Below are 12,558 nucleotides of genomic sequence, written 5' to 3' on the forward strand. Positions count from 1 at the left end.
ACTGGTTACGTTTGCAATCGAAAGAAAAATGACTATAGTTGAAGAGGTAATGGCCCCTAAACTATGTTCTGGGATGAAAGTTACAGCTTCAGTGAAATCCGTTTGCAAATCAGAGTGATAGATTAGAATCTAGAGCCAACGGTACGTTTTCTATGTTAAACCATTACACCATTGAAAAACTGGTTACGTTTGCAATCGAAAGAAAAATGACTATAGTTGAAGAGGTAATGGCCCCTAAACTATGTTCTGGGATGAAAGTTACAGCTTCAGTGAAATCCGTTTGCAAATCGGAGTGATAGATTAGAATCTAGAGCCAACGGTACATTTTCTATGTTAAACCATTACACCATTGAAAAACTGGTTACGTTTGCAATCGAAAGAAAAATGACTATAGTTGAAGAGGTAATGGCCCCTAAACTATGTTCTGGGATGAAAAATACAGCTTCAGTGAAATCCGTTTGCAAATCGGAGTGATAGATTAGAATCTAGAGCCAACGGTACGTTTTCTATGTTAAACCATTACACCATTGAAAAACTGGTTACGTTTGCAATCGAAAGAAAAATGACTATAGTTGAAGAGGTAATGGCCCCTAAACTATGTTCTGGGATGAAAGTTACAGCTTCAGTGAAATCCGTTTGCAAATCGGAGTGATAGATTAGAATCTAGAGCCAACGGTACATTTTCTATGTTAAACCATTACACCATTGAAAAACTGGTTACGTTTGCAATCGAAAGAAAAATGACTATAGTTGAAGAGGTAATGGCCCCTAAACTATGTTCTGGGATGAAAAATACAGCTTCAGTGAGATCCGTTTGCAAATCGGAGTGATAGATTAGAATCTAGAGCCAACGGTAAGTTTTTTATGTTAAACCATTACACCATTGAAAAACTGGTTACGTTTGCAATCGAAAGAAAAATGACTATAGTTGAAGAGGTAATGGCCCCTAAACTATGTTCTGGGATGAAAGTTACAGCTTCAGTGAAATCCGTTTGCAAATCGGAGTGATAGATTAGAATCTAGAGCCAACGGTACGTTTTCTATGTTAAACCATTACACCATTGAAAAACTGGTTACGTTTGCAATCGAAAGAAAAATGACTATAGTTGAAGAGGTAATGGCCCCTAAACTATGTTCTGGGATGAAAGTTACAGCTTCAGTGAAATCCGTTTGCAAATCGGAGTGATAGATTAGAATCTAGAGCCAACGGTACATTTTCTATGTTAAACCATTACACCATTGAAAAACTGGTTATGTTTGCAATCGAAAGAAAAATTACTATAGTTGAAGAGGTAATGGCCCCTAAACTATGTTCTGGGATGAAAGTTACAGCTTCAGTGAAATCCGTTTGCAAATCGGAGTGATAGATTAGAATCTAGAGCCAACGGTAAGTTTTCTATGGTAAACCATTACACCATTGAAAAACTGGTTACGTTTGCAATCGAAAGAAAAATGACTATAGTTGAAGAGGTAATGGCCCCTAAACTATGTTCTGGGATGAAAAATACAGCTTCAGTGAAATCCGTTTGCAAATCAGAGTGATAGATTAGAATCTAGAGCCAACGGTACGTTTTCTATGTTAAACCATTACACCATTGAAAAACTGGTTACGTTTGCAATCGAAAGAAAAATGACTATAGTTGAAGAGGTAATGGCCCCTAAACTATGTTCTGGGATGAAAGTTACAGCTTCAGTGAAATCCGTTTGCAAATCGGAGTGATAGATTAGAATCTAGAGCCAACGGAACGTTTTCTATGTTAAACCATTACACCATTGAAAAACTGGTTACGTTTGCAATCGAAAGAAAAATGACTATAGTTGAAGAGGTAATGGCCCCTAAACTATGTTCAGGGATGAAAGTTACAGCTTCAGTGAAATCCGTTTGCAAATCAGAGTGATAGATTAGAATCTAGAGCCAACGGTACGTTTTCTATGTTAAACCATTACACCATTGAAAAAAAGGTTACGTTTGCAATCGAAAGAAAAATGACTATAGTTGAAGAGGTAATGGCCCCTAAACTATGTTCTGGGATGAAAGTTACAGCTTCAGTGAAATCCGTTTGCAAATCGGAGTGATAGATTAGAATCTAGAGCCAACGGTAAGTTTTCTATGTTAAACCATTACACCATTGAAAAACTGGTTACGTTTGCAATCGAAAGAAAAATGACTATAGTTGAAGAGGTAATGGCCCCTAAACTATGTTCTGGGATGAGAAATACAGCTTCAGTGAAATCCGTTTGCAAATCGGAGTGATAGATTAGAATCTAGAGCCAACGGTACGTTTTCTATGTTAAACCATTACACCATTGAAAAACTGGTTACGTTTGCAATCAAAAGAAAAATGACTATAGTTGAAGAGGTAATGGCCCCTAAACTATGTTCTGGGATGAAAGTTACAGCTTCAGTGAAATCCGTTTGCAAATCGGAGTGATAAATTAGAATCTAGAGCCAACGGTACGTTTTCTATGTTAAACCATTACACCATTGAAAAACTGGTTACGTTTGCAATCGAAAGAAAAATGACTATAGTTGAAGAGGTAATGGCCCCTAAACTATGTTCTGGGATAAAAGTTACAGCTTCAGTGAAATCCGTTTGCAAATCGGAGTGATAGATTAGAATCTAGAGCCAACGGTACGTTTTCTATGTTAAACCATTACACCATTGATAAACTGGTTACGTTTGCAATCGAAAGAAAAATGACTATAGTTGAAGAGGTAATGGCCCCTAAACTATGTTCTGGGATGAAAAATACAGCTTCAGTGAAATCCGTTTGCAAATCAGAGTGATAGATTAGAATCTAGAGCCAACGGTACGTTTTCTATGTTAAACCATTACACCATTGAAAAACTGGTTACGTTTGCAATCGAAAGAAAAATGACTATAGTTGAAGAGGTAATGGCCCCTAAACTATGTTCTGGGATGAAAGTTACAGCTTCAGTGAAATCCGTTTGCAAATCGGAGTGATAGATTAGAATCTAGAGCCAACGGTACGTTTTCTATGTTAAACCATTACACCATTGAAAAACTGGTTACGTTTGCAATCGAAAGAAAAATGACTATAGTTGAAGAGGTAATGGCCCCTAAACTATGTTCTGGGATGAAAGTTACAGCTTCAGTGAAATCCGTTTGCAAATCGGAGTGATAGATTAGAATCTAGAGCCAACGGTACATTTTCTATGTTAAACCATTACACCATTGAAAAACTGGTTACGTTTGCAATCGAAAGAAAAATGACTATAGTTGAAGAGGTAATGGCCCCTAAACTATGTTCTGGGATGAAAGTTACAGCTTCAGTGAAATCCGTTTGCAAATCGGAGTGATAGATTAGAATCTAGAGCCAACGGTAAGTTTTCTATGTTAAACCATTACACCATTGAAAAACTGGTTACGTTTGCAATCGAAAGAAAAATGACTATAGTTGAAGAGGTAATGGTCCCTAAACTATGTTCTGGGATGAAAAATACAGCTTCAGTGAAATCCGTTTGCAAATCGGAGTGATAGATTAGAATCTAGAGCCAACGGTACGTTTTCTATGTTAAACCATTACACCATTGAAAAACTGGTTACGTTTGCAATCGAAAGAAAAATGACTATAGTTGAAGAGGTAATGGCCCCTAAACTATGTTCTGGGATGAAAAATACAGCTTCAGTGAAATCCGATTGCAAATCGGAGTGATAGATTAGAATCTAGAGCCAACGGTACGTTTTCTATGTTAAACCATTACACCATTGAAAAACTGGTTACGTTTGCAATCGAAAGAAAAATGACTATAGTTGAAGAGGTAATGGCCCCTAAACTATGTTCTGGGATGAAAAATACAGCTTCAGTGAAATCCGTTTGCAAATCGGAGTGATAGATTAGAATCTAGAGCCAACTGTACGTTTTCTATGTTAAACCATTACACCATTGAAAAACTGGTTACGTTTGCAATCGAAAGAAAAATGACTATAGTTGAAGAGGTAATGGCCCCTAAACTATGTTCTGGGATGAAAGTTACAGCTTCAGTGAAATCCGTTTGCAAATCGGAGTGATAGATTAGAATCTAGAGCCAACGGTACATTTTCTATGTTAAACCATTACACCATTGAAAAACTGGTTACGTTTGCAATCGAAAGAAAAATGACTATAGTTGAAGAGGTAATGGCCCCTAAACTATGTTCTGGGATGAAAAATACAGCTTCAGTGAAATCCGTTTGCAAATCGGAGTGATAGATTAGAATCTAGAGCCAACGGTACATTTTCTATGTTAAACCATTACACCATTGAAAAACTGGTTACGTTTGCAATCGAAAGAAAAATGACTATAGTTGAAGAGGTAATGGCCCCTAAACTATGTTCTGGGATGAAAAATACAGCTTCAGTGAAATCCGTTTGCAAATCGGAGTGATAGATTAGAATCGAGAGCCAACGGTAAGTTTTCTATGTTAAACCATTACACCATTGAAAAACTGGTTACGTTTGCAATCGAAAGAAAAATGACTATAGTTGAAGAGGTAATGGTCCCTAAACTATGTTCTGGGATGAAAAATACAGCTTCAGTGAAATCCGTTTGCAAATCGGAGTGATAGATTAGAATCTAGAGCCAACGGTACGTTTTCTATGTTAAACCATTACACCATTGAAAAACTGGTTACGTTTGCAATCGAAAGAAAAATGACTATAGTTGAAGAGGTAATGGCCCCTAAACTATGTTCTGGGATGAAAAATACAGCTTCAGTGAAATCCGATTGCAAATCGGAGTGATAGATTAGAATCTAGAGCCAACGGTACGTTTTCTATGTTAAACCATTACACCATTGAAAAACTGGTTACGTTTGCAATCGAAAGAAAAATGACTATAGTTGAAGAGGTAATGGCCCCTAAACTATGTTCTGGGATGAAAAATACAGCTTCAGTGAAATCCGTTTGCAAATCGGAGTGATAGATTAGAATCTAGAGCCAACTGTACGTTTTCTATGTTAAACCATTACACCATTGAAAAACTGGTTACGTTTGCAATCGAAAGAAAAATGACTATAGTTGAAGAGGTAATGGCCCCTAAACTATGTTCTGGGATGAAAGTTACAGCTTCAGTGAAATCCGTTTGCAAATCGGAGTGATAGATTAGAATCTAGAGCCAACGGTACATTTTCTATGTTAAACCATTACACCATTGAAAAACTGGTTACGTTTGCAATCGAAAGAAAAATGACTATAGTTGAAGAGGTAATGGCCCCTAAACTATGTTCTGGGATGAAAAATACAGCTTCAGTGAAATCCGTTTGCAAATCGGAGTGATAGATTAGAATCTAGAGCCAACGGTACATTTTCTATGTTAAACCATTACACCATTGAAAAACTGGTTACGTTTGCAATCGAAAGAAAAATGACTATAGTTGAAGAGGTAATGGCCCCTAAACTATGTTCTGGGATGAAAAATACAGCTTCAGTGAAATCCGTTTGCAAATCGGAGTGATAGATTAGAATCTAGAGCCAACGGTAAGTTTTTTTGTTAAACCATTGCACCATTGAAAAACTGGTTACGTTTGCAATCGAAAGAAAAATGACTATAGTTGAAGAGGTAATGGCCCCTAAACTATGTTCTGGGATGAAAGTTACAGCTTCAGTGAAATCCGTTTGCAAATCGGAGTGATAGATTAGAATCTAGAGCCAACGGTACGTTTTCTATGTTAAACCATTACACCATTGAAAAACTGGTTACGTTTGCATTCGAAAGAAAAATGACTATAGTTGAAGAGGTAATGGCCCCTAAACTATGTTCTGGGATGAAAAATACAGCTTCAGTGAAATCCGTTTGCAAATCGGAGTGATAGATTAGAATCTAGAGCCAACGGTACATTTTCTATGTTAAACCATTACACCATTGAAAAACTGGTTACGTTTGCAATCGAAAGAAAAATTACTATAGTTGAAGAGGTAATGGCCCCTAAACTGTGTTCTGGGATGAAAGTTACAGCTTCAGTGAAATCCGTTTGCAAATCGGAGTAATAGATTAGAATCTAGAGCCAACGGTAAGTTTTCTATGGTAAACCATTACACCATTGAAAAACTGGTTACGTTTGCAATCGAAAGAAAAATGACTATAGTTGAAGAGGTAATGGCCCCTAAACTATGTTCTGGGATGAAAAATACAGCTTCAGTGAAATCCGTTTGCAAATCGGAGTGATAGATTAGAATCTAGAGCCAACGGTACGTTTTCTATGTTAAACCATTACACCATTGAAAAACTGGTTACGTTTGCAATCGAAAGAAAAATGACTATAGTTGAAGAGGTAATGGCCCCTAAACTATGTTCTGGGATGAAAGTTACAGCTTCAGTGAAATCCGTTTGCAAATCGGAGTGATAGATTAGAATCTAGAGCCAACGGAACGTTTTCTATGTTAAACCATTACACCATTGAAAAACTGGTTACGTTTGCAATCGAAAGAAAAATTACTATAGTTGAAGAGGTAATGGCCCCTAAACTATGTTCAGGGATGAAAGTTACAGCTTCAGTGAAATCCGTTTGCAAATCGGAGTGATAGATTAGAATCTAGAGCCAACGGTACGTTTTCTATGTTAAACCATTACACCATTGAAAAACAGGTTACGTTTGCAATCGAAAGAAAAATGACTATAGTTGAAGAGGTAATGGCCCCTAAACTATGTTCTGGGATGAAAGTTACAGCTTCAGTGAAATCCGTTTGCAAATCGGAGTGATAGATTACAATCTAGAGCCAACGGTAAGTTTTCTATGTTAAACCATTACACCATTGAAAAACTGGTTACGTTTGCAACCGAAAGAAAAATGACTATAGTTCAAGAGGTAATGGCCCCTAAACTATGTTCTGGGATGAGAAATACAGCTTCAGTGAAATCCGTTTGCAAATCGGAGTGATAGATTAGAATCTAGAGCCAACGGTACGTTTTCTATGTTAAACCATTACACCATTGAAAAACTGGTTACGTTTGCAATCGAAAGAAAAATGACTATAGTTGAAGAGGTAATGGCCCCTAAACTATGTTCTGGGATGAAAGTTACAGCTTCAGTGAAATCCGTTTGCAAATCGGAGTGATAAATTAGAATCTAGAGCCAACGGTACGTTTTCTATGTTAAACCATTACACCATTGAAAAACTGGTTACGTTTGCAATCGAAAGAAAAATGACTATAGTTGAAGAGGTAATGGCCCCTAAACTATGTTCTGGGATGAAAGTTACAGCTTCAGTGAAATCCGTTTGCAAATCGGAGTAATAGATTAGAATCTAGAGCCAACGGTACGTTTTCTATGTTAAACCATTACACCATTGAAAAACTGGTTACGTTTGCAATCGAAAGAAAAATGACTATAGTTGAAGAGGTAATGGCCCCTAAACTATGTTCTGGGATGAAAAATACAGCTTCAGTGAAATCCGTTTGCAAATCAGAGTGATAGATTAGAATCTAGAGCCAACGGTACGTTTTCTATGTTAAACCATTACACCATTGAAAAACTGGTTACGTTTGCAATCGAAAGAAAAATGACTATAGTTGAAGAGGTAATGGCCCCTAAACTATGTTCTGGGATGAAAGTTACAGCTTCAGTGAAATCCGTTTGCAAATCGGAGTGATAGATTAGAATCTAGAGCCAACGGTACGTTTTCTATGTTAAACCATTACACCATTGAAAAACTGGTTACGTTTGCAATCGAAAGAAAAATGACTATAGTTGAAGAGGTAATGGCCCCTAAACTATGTTCTGGGATGAAAGTTACAGCTTCAGTGAAATCCGTTTGCAATTCGGAGTGATAGATTAGAATCTAGAGCCAACGGTACATTTTCTATGTTAAACCATTACACCATTGAAAAACTGGTTACGTTTGCAATCGAAAGAAAAATGACTATAGTTGAAGAGGTAATGGCCCCTAAACTATGTTCTGGGATGAAAGTTACAGCTTCAGTGAAATCCGTTTGCAAATCGGAGTGATAGATTAGAATCTAGAGCCAACGGTAAGTTTTCTATGTTAAACCATTACACCATTGAAAAACTGGTTACGTTTGCAATCGAAAGAAAAATGACTATAGATGAAGAGGTAATGGTCTCTAAACTATGTTCTGGGATGAAAAATACAGCTTCAGTGAAATCCGTTTGCAAATCGGAGTGATAGATTAGAATCTAGAGCCAACGGTACGTTTTCTATGTTAAACCATTACACCATTGAAAAACTGGTTACGTTTGCAATCGAAAGAAAAATGACTATAGTTGAAGAGGTAATGGCCCCTAAACTATGTTCTGGGATGAAAAATACAGCTTCAGTGAAATCCGTTTGCAAATCGGAGTAATAGATTAGAATCTAGAGCCAACGGTACGTTTTCTATGTTAAACCATTACACCATTGAAAAACTGGTTACGTTTGCAATCGAAAGAAAAATGACTATAGTTGAAGAGGTAATGGCCCCTAAACTATGTTCTGGGATGAAAAATACAGCTTCAGTGAAATCCGTTTGCAAATCGGAGTGATAGATTAGAATCTAGAGCCAACTGTACGTTTTCTATGTTAAACCATTTCACCATTGAAAAACTGGTTACGTTTGCAATCGAAAGAAAAATGACTATAGTTGAAGAGGTAATGGCCCCTAAACTATGTTCTGGGATGAAAGTTACAGCTTCAGTGAAATCCGTTTGCAAATCGGAGTGATAGATTAGAATCTAGAGCCAACGGTACATTTTCTATGTTAAACCATTACACCATTGAAAAACTGGTTACGTTTGCAATCGAAAGAAAAATGACTATAGTTGAAGAGGTAATGGCCCCTAAACTATGTTCTGGGATGAAAAATACAGCTTCAGTGAAATCCGTTTGCAAATCGGAGTGATAGATTAGAATCTAGAGCCAACGGTACATTTTCTATGTTAAACCATTACACCATTGAAAAACTGGTTACGTTTGCAATCGAAAGAAAAATGACTATAGTTGAAGAGGTAATGGCCCCTAAACTATGTTCTGGGATGAAAAATACAGCTTCAGTGAAATCCGTTTGCAAATCGGAGTGATAGATTAGAATCTAGAGCCAACGGTAAGTTTTTTATGTTAAACCATTACACCATTGAAAAACTGGTTACGTTTGCAATCGAAAGAAAAATGACTATAGTTGAAGAGGTAATGGCCCCTAAACTATGTTCTGGGATGAAAGTTACAGCTTCAGTGAAATCCGTTTGCAAATCGGAGTGATAGATTAGAATCTAGAGCCAACGGTACGTTTTCTATGTTAAACCATTACACCATTGAAAAACTGGTTACGTTTGCAATCGAAAGAAAAATGACTATAGTTGAAGAGGTAATGGCCCCTAAACTATGTTCTGGGATGAAAAATACAGCTTCAGTGAAATCCGTTTGCAAATCGGAGTGATAGATTAGAATCTAGAGCCAACGGTACATTTTCTATGTTAAACCATAACACCATTGAAAAACTGGTTACGTTTGCAATCGAAAGAAAAATTACTATAGTTGAAGAGGTAATGGCCCCTAAACTATGTTCTGGGATGAAAGTTACAGCTTCAGTGAAATCCGTTTGCAAATCGGAGTGATAGATTAGAATCTAGAGCCAACGGTAAGTTTCTATGGTAAACCATTACACCATTGAAAAACTGGTTACGTTTGCAATCGAAAGAAAAATGACTATAGTTGAAGAGGTAATGGCCCCTAAACTATGTTCTGGGATGAAAAATACAGCTTCAGTGAAATCCGTTTGCAAATCGGAGTGATAGATTAGAATCTAGAGCCAACGGTACGTTTTCTATGTTAAACCATTACACCATTGAAAAACTGGTTACGTTTGCAATCGAAAGAAAAATGACTATAGTTGAAGAGGTAATGGCCCCTAAACTATGTTCAGGGATGAAAGTTACAGCTTCAGTGAAATCCGTTTGCAAATCGGAGTGATAGATTAGAATCTAGAGCCAACGGTACGTTTTCTATGTTAAACCATAACACCATTAAAAAACTGGTTACGTTTGCAATCAAAAGAAAAATGACTATAGTTGAAGAGGTAATGGCCCCTAAACTATGTTCTGGGATGAAAGTTACAGCTTCAGTGAAATCCGTTTGCAAATCGGAGTGATAGATTAGAATCTAGAGCCAACGGTACGTTTTCTATGTTAAACCATTACACCATTGAAAAACTGGTTACGTTTGCAATCGAAAGAAAAATGACTATAGTTGAAGAGGTAATGGCCCCTAAACTATGTTCTGGGATGAAAAATACAGCTTCAGTGAAATCCATTTGCAAATCGGAGTGATAGATTAGAATCTAGAGCCAACGGTACGTTTTCTATGTAAAACCATTACACCATTGAAAAACTGGTTACGTTTGCAATCGAAAGAAAAATGACTATAGTTGAAGAGGTAATGGCCCCTAAACTATGTTCTGGGATGAAAGTTACAGCTTCAGTGAAATCCGTTTGCAAATCGGAGTGATAGATTCGAATCTAGAGCCAACGGTACGTTTTCTATGTTAAACCATAACACCATTGAAAAACTGGTTACGTTTGCAATCGAAAGAAAAATGACTATAGTTGAAGAGGTAATGGCCCCTAAACTATGTTCTGGGATGAAAGTTACAGCTTCAGTGAAATCCGTTTGCAAATCGGAGTGATAGATTAGAATCTAGAGCCAACGGTATGTTTTCTATGTTAAACCATTACACCATTGAAAAACTGGTTACGTTTGCAATCGAAAGAAAAATGACTATAGTTGAAGAGGTAATGGCCCCTAAACTATGTTCTGGGATGAAAAATACAGCTTCAGTGAAATCCGTTTGCAAATCGGAGTGATAGATTAGAATCTAGAGCCAACGGTAGGTTTTCTATGTTAAACCATTACACCATTGAAAAACTGGTTACGTTTGCAATCGAAAGAAAAATGACTATAGTTGAAGAGGTAATGGCCCCTAAACTATGTTCTGGGATGAAAAATACAGCTTCAGTGAAATCCGTTTGCAAATCGGAGTGATAGATTAGAATCTAGAGCCAACGGTACGTTTTCTATGTTAAACCATTACACCATTGAAAAACTGGTTACGTTTGCAATCGAAAGAAAAATGACTATAGTTGAAGAGGTAATGGCCCCTAAACTATGTTCTGGGATGAAAGTTACAGCTTCAGTGAAATCCGTTTGCAAATCGGAGTGATAGATTAGAATCTAGAGCCAATGGTGCGTTTTCTATGTTAAACCATTACACCATTGAAAAACTGGTTACGTTTGCAATCGAAAGAAAAATGACTATAGTTGAAGAGGTAATGGCCCCTAAACTATGTTCTGGGATGAAAAATACAGCTTCAGTGAAATCCGTTTGCAAATCGGAGTGATAGATTAGAATCTAGAGCCAACGGTACGTTTTCTATGTTAAACCATTACACCATTGAAAAACAGGTTACGTTTGCAATCGAAAGAAAAATGACTATAGTTGAAGAGGTAATGGCCCCTAAACTATGTTCTGGGATGAAAGTTACAGCTTCAGTGAAATCCGTTTGCAAATCGGAGTGATAGATTACAATCTAGAGCCAACGGTAAGTTTTCTATGTTAAACCATTACACCATTGAAAAACTGGTTATGTTTGCAATCGAAAGAAAAATGACTATAGTTGAAGAGGTAATGGCCCCTAAACTATGTTCTGGGATGAAAGTTACAGCTGCAGTGAAATCCGTTTGCAAATCGGAGTGATAAATTAGAATCTAGAGCCAACGGTACGTTTTCTATGTTAAACCATTACACCATTGAAAAACTGGTTACGTTTGCAATCGAAAGAAAAATGACTATAGTTGAAGAGGTAATGGCCCCTAAATTATGTTCTGGGATGAAAGTTACAGCTTCAGTGAAATCCGTTTGCAAATCAGAGTGATAGATTAGAATCTAGAGCCAACGGTACGTTTTCTATGTTAAACCATTACACCATTGAAAAACTGGTTACGTTTGCAATCGAAAGAAAAATGACTATAGTTGAAGAGGTAATGGCCCCTAAACTATGTTCTGGGATGAAAGTTACAGCTTCAGTGAAATCCGTTTGCAAATCGGAGTGATAGATTAGAATCTAGAGCCAACGGTACATTTTCTATGTTAAACCATTACACCATTGAAAAACTGGTTACGTTTGCAATCGAAAGAAAAATGACTATAGTTGAAGAGGTAATGGCCCCTAAACTATGTTCTGGGATGAAAAATACAGCTTCAGTGAAATCCGTTTGCAAATCGGAGTGATAGATTAGAATCTAGAGCCAACGGTACGTTTTCTATGTTAAACCATTACACCATTGAAAAACTGGTTACGTTTGCAATCGAAAGAAAAATGACTATAGTTGAAGAGGTAATGGCCCCTAAACTATGTTCTGGGATGAAAGTTACAGCTTCAGTGAAATCCGTTTGCAAATCGGAGTGATAGATTAGAATCTAGAGCCAACGGTACATTTTCTATGTTAAACCATTACACCATTGAAAAACTGGTTACGTTTGCAATCGAAAGAAAAATGACTATAGTTGAAGAGGTAATGGCCCCTAAACTATGTTCTGGGATGAAAAATACAGCTTCAGTGAAATCC

The sequence above is a fragment of the Hyperolius riggenbachi genome, chromosome 5 (genome assembly GCF_040937935.1).
Source record: "Hyperolius riggenbachi isolate aHypRig1 chromosome 5, aHypRig1.pri, whole genome shotgun sequence".
Lineage (NCBI taxonomy): Eukaryota > Metazoa > Chordata > Amphibia > Anura > Hyperoliidae > Hyperolius > Hyperolius riggenbachi.